This window comes from Ornithodoros turicata, chromosome 1 (assembly GCF_037126465.1).
Source record: "Ornithodoros turicata isolate Travis chromosome 1, ASM3712646v1, whole genome shotgun sequence".
Classification (NCBI taxonomy): Eukaryota; Metazoa; Arthropoda; class Arachnida; order Ixodida; family Argasidae; genus Ornithodoros; species Ornithodoros turicata.
This window is the reverse complement of record NC_088201.1, coordinates 220,397,741-220,410,377: the sequence shown is the minus strand read 5'-3', so window position 1 is coordinate 220,410,377 and position 12,637 is coordinate 220,397,741.

Here is a 12,637-nt window from a genome sequence, read left to right as displayed (position 1 = left end):
GAAAGTCATTATCGTTGGGTATTGCGAAGGTGTAACTGCTCCCATATACTAACAAAAGTCATATGTCACTGCGATTTTTCTTTTAGGTTAAATTATTAGACTTTTCGTTTACTTACACCTATTACGCTGCCTTTTATTTCAAGGATGACTTCGTTGCCTACAACCTGAACAGCACGACCGTAATACCGAGATTCAGGGTAAGTTACAGGACGAAGCTATTGACATGCAGTTGTTATATATGATTATTTTAGTAAACACCAACCTCAAACAAACAATGGGATGCCACTTAGCATTTATCGCAGCATTAATAACCATGATATTCTTCGAACTAAAATGCATCGATTGTATAAAAAGACTGAGCTTGTGCAAGAGAGTGACGCAAAAGACGACGCGAGAGAAACAGCTTTCATGCATTTACAATTTTCTATCTGTTTTATTCACCAAGCAGCCTGCTGGACCATTTTCGAAATCGCGAGTTTTGTGGAGCATGTTCGTTCAAAATGGATATGATAGAATGCACATTTGACACAGACAGCGTTCAACTGAGACCTGGGTTATTCAACACACATACGTGAGATGGTGATGGTGCTGTGGGCGATTCACCACGAATGTGGGGCTACAGTGCTTCGTTGTTTTTGAGAACCAATCAGGGGATGGTGATGAAGAGGATACTCATATACGAAGGGTGTTCAAATCAAACCGGGACTTTTCATTTTTTGCAAAAGTAAAATGAACTTACAGGCGAGAAATCAGTTTTATTTTTCAACGTAATCTCCAGCTCCACTAATGCACTTGTCCCAGCGTTTCACAAGGGCTTGGATGCCAGCAGCGTAGAAATCCTTACCGGCGCGTAGCAGCCATGATCCGACCGCATTCTTGACCTTGTCGTTGCAGCTGAAGTGGTGGCCCCCAAGGAACTCCTTCAGTGGCCCGAAGGGATGGAAATCGCTGGAAGCGAGGCCTGGACTGTAAGGGGGATGTGGCAACAACTCCCAGCCAAGTTCCTGTAAGGTGCGTGCCGTGAGACGCGGTATGCGGGCGTGCATTGTCCTGTAGCAGGAGGACTCCTTTGCTGATGAGGCCGGGCCGCTTTTGCTTCAGCGCCTTATGCACATCGCTGAGAACCTGGCAGTAATATGCACTATTGATGGTGATACCACTGGACAGAAAATCAACATGAACAACGCCAGCATTGTCCCAGAAAACCGTGGCCATGACCTTACCTGCAGACGGGGTGCTTCGGAACTTCTTGGGAGCTGGCGAGCCCGGATGCTTCCACTCTTTTGATGCGCGTTTAGACTCAGGAGTGAAATGATGCGCCCACGTTTCATCGCACGTGATGATCCAATCAAGAAACGGCTGTCCTTCAGTGTCGAAATGGTACCTTAGCTCTTGGAAGATTTCCAGTCTTCTCTGCCGGTCAAACACGGAGAGCTGCCTTGGGACCCAACGGGCACCAACTTTACGAAACTGGAGGTGTTCATGAGTGATAGTTTTCAACGTTCCCAGAGAAAGGTCCATCTCGGCCGTTTCGGGACCGTTTGAACCACTCAAACGCTTCGCTGCGGCTAAGTGTATCGAGGCCATACTGAGCCTGAAGTCTTCTGTGAATTTCAGATGACTTTACGCCTTCATTCACGAGAAACATCATGATGATTCGCTGTTCGATGTGCGCGCTCACCTCGTTGTCCACCATCTTGTCCAGCACGTGTCTTCTGTTTTGCACAAACTTTGGTGTTTTGCACAAACGCGGAGGCCTGTCGCGTGTGAAAATTACGAAAAATAAGTAGCGCGAGCCATTTGTACACTCAGGAGACAGAAAGTCCCAGTTCCACTTGAACACCCCTCGTACATCTGTCGCCAGTACGGATGAGTGTAGAAAGCGAAGGGCTCGCATGTGGTGAGTAACGTTCACCCACAGTCTAAGAATTTTGTCTAGGTCGAATGATGGCTATGTCGATGTGATGTGGTCGATGTTGCCGGTCACTCCACAGGTGGGCAGGTGGAACATGAGGTGCAGCGTAGTCGGCGTTCGATGGCAGACTACAAAGTTCGGCCTCATGCCTCATGTAAAAGGGAGCGCCATTGAAGAGAAGAAAGTTTAAGAGAAAGCGTAGTGACTACCAGAGGTGGAAGACAGTGAGTTACGTCGTGCTGTATGTTGGGGCCGGTGGGACTTGAAAGGGGTATCTACGGTCGCAAGAAGAGAACATTACCGGGAAAAGAGATGCGTGTTATTGGGCGCTCAAGGCATCTATGTCTGCTTCCTACCGCTAATCATGACATGTCCGAGGATCAACTAGCATGCGACGGTGTCCCTGCAGCTGCCACCTTCTTTCGGGATACCAGAGATGACAGGAATCAGGCAGCCCCGTACCCCTATCCGTATTCAAGCACAGAGCGCTAGTCTGGAGAGTTCCGAGACACAAACGCGACCTCTATCGGAGACAAGCTCGCAGATATCTCACTAACATTGTAGATGGATCTTTCAGTGATGCTAGCTTCTATGATTTGGCGTCCGTGCCGAGACAGGTGTTTAGAAAAAAATGGAAACAATTAGGGCATGTGCTCAGATACGCTTTTATTGTTAAACGAACATCTTCCGTGAAAAAACTGAAATATTGATCTACATAGGTGGTGATTTAGGCACTGATATATTTCGGCCCAAGCACGACATTGTAGAAGATACCCTCATTGAAAGATCTCGCAGTTTTATCCAGAGATTCGTAAAATTGAGCCGCATAGAGGTTGCCCCTGTGTTTCGGGAGTCTCCAAACTGGTATGGATTGTTTAAGTGAACCAGTTTCTAGTTGAAGGCTGTCCGTGTTCGTCCACTTCTTCTGTGGCTACGCTCACATACATTTTCAAATCATTTGTCATCAAAAGATTGTAATCGTCTCCCTTGAAGTCTCCCATCTTGTAACTGCACAATGTATTTTACATAAACTACACCAAGGATCAGCCATGAGCAGCGTGGCTGACCTTTGTTACTTTAGTCCATGCTGTAATGAGATCAGTGTGACGTACAATTGGTGTAGCGAGCACCAACGACGGCTCATCTACCAATGGAAATCCGCCTCTTGGAGACATGGGGACGTATTCCATTGGCCACGGGCAATCTGGGGACTGTGATTGAGCTGACGGAGTTCCACGAGGGTGTCTAGATTAAAGGCCAACCTCAACCGGTACAGTTCGGCTGAACAATGCGTATTTTTTGCTTTCAAGTGAAAGCGCTTTTATTTTGTTACCACACCTCTGAAACTTAATTCTAAAGCTGTACGGGAGAGCAACTACCAGTTGGATAGGTGGGTAATCCTATCATGGGATATTATTAGAAACCCATTAGCAGAAAAAAATAATAATACAGAACGTTGAATCTTGTGTTTATCTATAATGCTAAGAATAATAAGGAAATTTAATTGTTCACACAGATGAGGTTTTCCATTGTCAAATGAATCTTCATCTCTCCTTAGCACTCGCGGGCACTGTACTGCGTAATACACTGGCTTCAACACCGCATAGAGGGACTTTTGTGTCAGTGTCACGTAAGGTTGACCGATACTGTTATTTCTTCAAATATAACTGAAATTTTTTGAAGCATCAAACTGGGCCAGTTTGTTACAATGCCCAGCTTGCGCATCTCGACACAACTGTCCTCGCTTTTTCTACGCTTTGATGCATTTGGCATAGGAAGAAGTGGCCTCCACTAGTAGCCACTGCAGTACATCTCTCTGAAGGGATTCATCCGTGTGGAAGGTCTTAACTCCAAAGTAATGTTTAATGGCCCCAAAGAAATAGTAATCACTTGGGGATACATCGTTGCTGTAAGAGGCACGGGTAAAAAACCCCAGCGCATTTCGGCCAGGGCGTATACCGTCAAATTCGCCGTGTGAGGCCGGGCATTGCTATGAAGAAGAATGACCCTTCCTGACGACATTCAAGAGATTTCCTGTGAATTCGGTTCCGGACCACTCCCTTTATCGACGTAGTAGTAGACGTGGGAGTAGTACCGGACAGTAATCGTGACCCCTAGCTACAAGTCCACACGAATGACTCCCCGCTTGTTCTAGAAGACAGTACCTATAGACTTCAGAGCAGAGGGCTAATTTTTTTCTTTTTTCTGGCGGAGGGCAAGCCTTCCCTGTTGAAAAAAAAATCATACAGGCATCTGTATGAGCAATCACATCGAGCTCAGGGTGTCCTACCTAAATGTCAACATATTTTTTTTAAAAACATACCTATCACTTTTTCCGAGATGAAATCAATTGCAATATAGCATATGCTGAAGGGCCCTCCCTAGGAGGGCTTTAGCAGACAGAATTTGAAAATAATTATCGCTAACTAATTGACAAGGGGCTATGAAAAAATATTTTCGGATAGACCACACAACTGCCAAGCACGTATCCAAGTTGGTTCCATTCTTGTAGAGCACTCCGTTTTTTCTTTAGCCCCTGGCCCTTTTAGGATGGGACACCCTGTATGTGTTTATTGGATGAGAAATCACATGAGCTTCTATGAGCCTATAGGATCTATATGAGCCTTCTCATATCTCATACAGCTTATGAGCCATATGAACATTCTTATACAGCCTATTCATGTACATGAACCGTCTGTGCAAACGTGCAACATGCGTGATTAAGCTACAATGACAACGCTTGATTACAAAATACCGGTTAATTCAGGTACTGACGCGACGTAGGTCCCTCGGAAACCTTGCCAAATGCTTTTTGATTAGCTTTCTTTTCGTTTCTGTATAGGCACCTTTGATGTCGGTGATTTACCTTCTTCTGCTCATTTTACGAAAGTATCTGTTGAAAAAGAAAGAACAAAATTAGAACTGCGCTAAATTTCTACGTCTAAAAGTATTCCACTTCCCACAACTTATACAACCGTATGGGTTCGTGCTGAAATGAACATAATTAGGGCTTGTTTCTCATCCCCAAAGCATAGATCACACCTTCGAAACATTATGTTGTATTTAGTTAGTCAGAATAACGCACGAGGTCATTTTGCCGATTGAACGTGGACGTAACTTTCCTCCTATGGTGGTGACGTCCAGTGAACGCGGATGTAAAACATCTGAGTATGTTTGCGCAGTGCTTACAAAACTGAATACATATACTCGTTTGGTGGCCACTTCAGCAACAGGTTAGTCACACCCAGTGTTTGCGGCTTGCTTCAATTTGAAGCATCCAAATACACACTTTTTGGAGCGGGTTAACGTGGGATTTCGGTGCGATAACCACAAAATTTTGGTATAAGAATTTAGTGCACGACTCTATTTAAACACTCTATACACACATGTAAAGGCTTCAAGAAGTACGCTATCAGCGAATGCTTTCCATAAAGAGTCAGAAAAAGCGCGAATATGGCAGTTGCAGACAGGTAACCCGAGAGACACCCAGGCAAAAATTTAGAGTGGGACCAGTTCAAAGTGGTTTTTGAGACAGGTCTCATGCTGGTCCCCATTCCCAGGTTGTCCCTGTAGGGAACCACTCTGGATTGGGGACTGATTGGGATCTGGAACCAGTCAGGAACTGGGACCACTTGACGGATGGTATTTCAGTGCGACCAGTCAGGAACTGGGACCACTTGACGGATGGTATTTCAGTGGGACCAGTCCGGGCCCTGATCCCAAATTGGTGTCGGATGCGGAGCGTCCCGGTCCGAATGCAATGGTTCCCTCAGATAAAGGGCACGAAAAGTAGCTACATAGCTGTTGGGATGATTAGACCAGTGCTGAAAGGAAGCTTGATTTTGTGCACATGTATATCATCCTATTAAAATATTTATGGCAAGCCTACAGTTCTACATTGTATTCAGCACTGTGAATGATATAGTATATACGTAGTATACCGAAACATTAAAAAAAGATACTGGGAACATAGGCACGTTACATATCCCCGTGAAGGACGGATGAGTCAGTACATTAGCAAAAAATGTGAATGACACACAAATGAGACTCAGAAAAGTGGCGTGTAAGTCTACAGCAGTTACTAATTGAACTGTGGTTGCAAAACATGTACGTAAAATGAGACAAGATATCCGAATGTACAACAACTCACTCAGAATGTGCACGCAGAGAAAGACTGAATAGGATGATAAGAGCTAATATTACACGCATTCCAAAAATCAATGAGCAGGAAAACGGCAGACCATACAAGACAGGCTCGAACTGACAAAACCAGAATCTGAAGAACTGAAAAGCAGAAGCAGGTCATTTAAGGAAGGGGGAATGTGGCTGCCGCTGCACAAGACAGGTGACGAGGAGCCTGTCTTTGTGGGGCCCAGGTAGCCGCATTCCCCCTTCCTTACGTGACCTGATTCTGCTTTTGTGGGGCTGTGCTTGCCGTCTAAATTAAGAAGTTCAGTTGTCAGTTCGAACCTGAGTTGTATCGTTTGTTGTATTTCTGGTCGTTGACATGTGCCATGCGTTTCAATCAACTAGCCTTGCTTTCGGCGCTGAATATGGATCTTCCCCTGCGCTCCCAGTGTCTGGTGTCTAATGGAGTGAGCAGTATTTCCACTACTATCCAGGAAGTCCACAGCAAAACAGGTACAGACAAACAGGGCACTTTTGTTAACTTACAAGTGTCAAAGATTTGTAGGCTCAAATAAAGTATACAGCACACCCCATTTATTCTTCATAAGCTGCACTTCGTAGAACTGTTTGCGATATTACTGTTGATGACATAAATAATAAAAAAACAAACATCTTCAACCAGCTTCTATCTTCTTAAATCACTGAATGTACTGCACATTTGCTGGCTCCGTGTGTACTGACGGAAATGTGCCCATAGCGGCAAGAAAAAAAAAAGACAAAGTGACAATCATGTTGTAACTGTTCATTGCTTGCAGTAACTCCTGCAGACACTTAACACTGTAACAATAACTTGTGCGAGTGACCGCTGCTCACGATGGTGCTTCACATAGGAATGCGCCTCTTTACAGCCTTTCGTGCATCTTGGATCTTTTCGGAGAGAATGACTCCCGTTTTCTCGATGTATGAAGACACATCTACTTGCTTCTGCTTGCCCCAGTATGTGACAGTATCTGAAATAACCAGTATTAAAAAATATGTCAATAAAAACGATAACGTTTCTTACTCAGATGAATCCATACATTATTTATTGTCATCATATACTATTTGGAAATGCAGTCATGGATTCAGGATTCTTTTTACGAGATTGCCATTTCATATGAATCAATGTAACAATGTTGCTTCATCTTCTGTGTCACCTCCCCATGTAACCCTGCCATTAGCTCATTTGCCCACCATTATCACCTTTCCAGTAGACCACTCTCTTTAAAGTAAAGATTCATAAACCAGCTGATATTCAATGGTACAGGTGGAGAGGTCCATGATAAAAAGTTCCGGATTTGCACACAGATTCCTACAAATACCTTGGTGTTCACCACTCTTCCAACTTAACCTGGAACGAACACATTAATCATATCGTGTCCAATGCCTCTCACACCTTGGGCTTTGTCAGATGCACTCCGAAATCTGCCCCTGCCCATCTCAAGCTTCTAGCCTTCACCACTCTGGTACGTGGTAAGCCTCCCGTCATCAATTGCAACCATTAACGACCATACAGTTTTCCGCAGCTCCCTTTCTCAATTTCTTGAACTTCAAATATGTTAGTTTTGTTGTATTTCTGGGTTATCCCTCTGTATAGTTGGTTGGATTTGTTCTTATTCTGTTATTCCAAGATTTTGTTGTTGTTTTGTTTCCTTTTTTCCTGTGTTTTCGCTGTCATTGTATTCTTGATGTTCCCACCCCTATGTAATGTTCTCCGGACCCTTGGGTTTTTTTAAAATAAATAAATAAATAAATTTGCAAACTGCAAAAATGATGCCAGAATACGAGAAAAGCATAGTGGCGTTCACAATGATGGAGGCTTGGAGAGGATATCTCCCGGAAGCGGGGAGGTGCAAGACTTTTCGGAAGGATCAATTGTGCTACCGAAATATGCAAACACAGGGAGAAAAAGAACAAAGAAACATATTCAGAGATTTCGTTTAGGAGTATAAAAGGCAGTATGTGAACAGTAATCGCTGTCAAGGAAATGATGTGGGACAAATATACAAGCGGCAGCACTACACATTGCGGTCACAGGAGAGGTGAAGCGACTGTGCTAAAACTGATTCAAAAAGGGCGAGCTGGTTATGAAGGAACCTGAATGTGTGACTAATAGCCTGAGAAGACGAAGAGAATGTTGGTTAAGGCTTCACATGATGGGAACGTGAAAAGACGCAGCTCTCAAGGATACTGACGACCCCACTGGAGGTCGCCTTTGTATTACTTTACCTTCCTGGCCGAGTTGTTGTTGGTCAATAAACCAGTTGAACGCCATCCGTATCCGTTAGTCTTTTCTGTTCCTTTCATGTCAAATATGACTAATATTTGCTAATTAGGCATTTTCATATTTTTGCAGATATTTCATGATTTCAAAATAATAGTAAATATGAATAAGCAGGTGGCTCTGATAAATCATTTATATATGAAATGAGAACAATCAAGTGGAAATAGTTTGATTACCGACAAAAGCAGGCTATTTTAGCTTGCCCTGTGTTCTTGCTCCATACAGAGGGTGCAGTACACCCTCAGGGCCCGTCATGCGATGGACGGAAGGTTCCCTCAGGGTGCACTGCACCCTGACGATTAAGCTGGGTTTATTGTTTGTCTACACCTATTTTTTATCATTCAAGAGTTAATGAGATTTCTACATCTGCAACTAAATTCAAAAGTGTTCAAAATACAGGTATTAAATATACAATCTCATTATGCATCAGGTATACGTAAATACATGGCGTAAAAATGAGCACACCTATACAAAGCAGGAAAGAATGGTTCGTGATCGTACCAACAATAAGGGCGACTTTCGCTGGTGTGAGCTCTTTCCTTGATGGGGTATCAGGATCCTGGCGGTCCTTTGGTGAAGCCTTCCCACTGTACGTGCGTTGAACAAGGACGGAGTCTCTCCATATAATTTTAGCCATATCTTTCATTGGCCTCTTCTTGCTGAATATTTTCAGACCTTGTGCCTCTGTCAGGAAAAATCCATTCCTGATATGGAGCTGCAATAAAAATATATTGTCAAACACGACAACAAAGTTGTAGTTCGGTGAGCTTACCCGTCCATCGGCCAACTTTGTCAAGGGCTGTGCGCTGCTCAAGGTGCGGTCATAAATACCTGCATAAGAATAGACAAATTTACATGGTGTCAGAATTACATTTTATACTATGAGAATGAGCATTTCTAAAGTAAAATGCAAAGGACATCATATTGCAGCATCTTGTGGCGAAGCTGTATCTCTGTAGAGAGGAAGGCATAATTTTTTTCGCGCTTAACTTCGGATGGCAAAACACCATAAGCACAGCATCAGAACACGTGGGAATAAATTCTCCACTTCCTACAGCACCTTATACAGTGCAATTTTTTATACCTGCAACATACCTTCTTTTATATAAAAAAGGCAAGTTGCATTTGTGCAGCTTTTATTTACATACATTTATATACAACAAAGCCACTCGGAGTGCCGGTTACCAAGCCAAAGAGCGCTTCTGCAGTTCAGCGGCTAATTAACAAGAATATTTTGATTAACTTTTTTAATGGGTGACATTAGAGGGCATATTGCAACTGTGCAATTGAAGCCCAGCTTATTATTAAACTATACGCTCACATTTCCCCAAGCACTACCGTTGCCCGAGTTATTAGTCTAATTAATTCACCTCCACAGGCTGCTTAAAATTTAGAAAAAAATATGTGGTGAGCGGTAAGAGTGACAACATCTATATCTCTGCCTTGTCTTACGCCATAGAAACATTAGATTCCAACAGGTCCCTATTGTGGTGCGCACTGCACTTTTTGGTTTTCTATTTGCTTTCTTTCATTCTTTTTGTGTTCACAGTCGGTGTATCACTCACATCATCCTCCTAGAGACGCCCTCCTCGGTGGCTCAGTCGGTAGCATGTCCGCCTACTGATCCCGAGATTGTGGGTTCGAACCCGGCCGACGACAGTGACAACTTGTTGGAAGGGTACAAGTTGCTCGGCCACACGGTCTTCCGCAAGGGACCTTAAATACGGTGTGCTGTGTGTCACGGTTTCGGCGCACGTTATAGAACCACGGTCAGCCCAAAACCCGACCACTGTGGCGCCAATATTATTCGCTGGAGACTAGTCTCGGCTTTCACTTGAGCTTTAACAGCTGCTGCATGCACAGCCAAGCGAAATATGAACACAAAAAAGAACAAAAGAAAGCAAAAAGAAAACAAGCATCAACCATACCATGACAGGGGTGTTTCAGAATCGCATATGACTTCTTTCGGTGATGTAGAGCAAGGCAAAGATTTGGACGTCACTGCTGTCCTTTTCCCCACTTAGTTTCCATTTGAAGCAGCCCACGAATGTGAATGAATGAATTAGGCTAATAACTCAAGCAGCGATATAGCGCAGGCACTAATTTGAGAGTGCAGTTAAGATGATATGGAGGCTGGACTTCAAGGCTATAATTGCAATATGCCCTCTAAAACCACACCCAAAATGCTTCCACTCCAAGTTACCACTTCCACTACCAAGCTTCCACTAAGTTTACAGCAAAATCAAAACTCTGCTAATGAAAGCTGTCTTTTTAAGATATGTCGCCCGAAAAAAGGAACACCTTGTTTTATAGCTAGTGCCTCCCATAACGATGAGCAATATTATTTATCTTATCAGGATTTAATGTACAACAAAGCACAAATGGCTCATGCATTACATTTGCCGTCGGTCCAACTGCAACTACATATTCTCACCAGGGGAACCGGAGGCAGGTGCAACAATAGCTCTGCTGTCATTGTTGTCGCCGGGCACACTGGGGTACCTTTCTGTTTGTTCTTTGCTGGAGTTTCTGGGGCTTGAACATCCGGGCACCCAGTCGTCATGGCATGGAGTTTGAGTTTGCATCCCATCGGCAGCCCCTTCTGTGATAATCTTTCCCCCAGAAATAGTTCAAAAAGGGAAATTTCACATGAGATGCTGATTATGAATGTTTCCTACAGGGTAAAGCTCTAACCTGCGTTTCCTGGCTCGTCATGCATGACAATGTCATCATCCATGTCCTCAACATCTAAGTTCAGTTCACAGTCACTGACTTGCAATCTGCCGGCAGTTAACACAGCTTCTTTAAAAGAGTATTCAAGTGCCAGAAAGGAATATTCTGGTTTTGACTATAATTGAAGGTATGACCACTGAATACCATTTTCCTGCAAGAGTTACGGCCCTGGGTGAAACAATGACAAGCACAGGTGATGTTTCTTTTCCCTGCTTGAGAACAGCACTCTCTATTTTTTGTAACCCAAGCATCAGAGGTCATGCAAAGCTCTGACCTAAATTATGATAGCCACTCTCAGCGCTGCTTGGGGGTTCACCTCACAGGCATGCTCGGTATAGCCTTACTATTGTTCCCCTGTCCTACCCTGCTCCTTTTTGGAGAGATTGGTGCCAATTCCAGGTGCACAACTATTATTTGTCATTTTTAGAATTTTCTGAGTGTGCCATAAAACATTATTGTGCCACCTCCTTGCTTAAGATTTCATATATTAAAAAAAACAAAAACAAAACATGGATAAACAAATGCTAACTTTTTCACACAGCTTGAAACCTTCACTTGGAGTGTCTCCCAAACAATATCAAGTTTAGACACGATATATTTCTGTCATAGATATTCCTGTCGACTGCACACAAACCAGAACTTTAGACTGTCTTTTAGCAGACAAAATTGGCATCTGAATGCTCTTTTAATGTCAGCATAGCAAGTATCACTCAACATTTTGTTATCATAAACGTATTACTGTGCAACTGTTTACCAATTTTCATGGATCCTCCTGAGGACAGCAGCGGGTTCAAGTTCCCCACCATGTCATGTACTGAAGAGAGAAAGTTTCATCACTTATCTGTGATATCAAGGCAGTGTTCTCATATCTACAGCTTACTTTCTGTCACCTTCGCGTCCATCATGGACTCTAGAAATACCACACGTGCCATGAGGTCGGCAGTTTTTTGTTGTTCCACCTTCAGCTCTGTCCTCAACCTGGCTGCTTCTTTTTCTGCAATTTTCACGTGTGATAACAAAGCAATGCTGTCATCACTCCCGCTGTCGCTGTCAATGTTCAATGGCGACTGCCTCTGCACCCTCTTTTTTGGTCTCTGGAAGGTAGTCACGTTAGCATTTGGTATGCACACTATGATAATAAGGGGGCGTTCACATGGGCCGATTTTCAGCACCAACTCAGACAAACTCAAAGCAACGTCTTTGTACCAACTTCAAGCCGGTACCGTCTCCATGTTCACACGTACCAACTCGTTAGCTCCGTCCACAACCAACCTTACGGCAATCGGGCTGTATGGGTTCAAGTCGAACCGCTGGTGACTTTTTTAAAACTGTCATTAATCAAAGCGAAGTCATTTTATTTCGCTAGAAGAACACCAGTATCTCCAAAAGATGTATCTATTGATATATATTGATATGTTTATATGCCGCTAGTAAAAAAAAAAAAAAAAAAAAAACATTCTCAAGTAACCCTGTAGGATTTGAACCCATGCCAGGCAATACGACAGGAACGAAATCGCTTGACGCCCTCGAGGGCCACG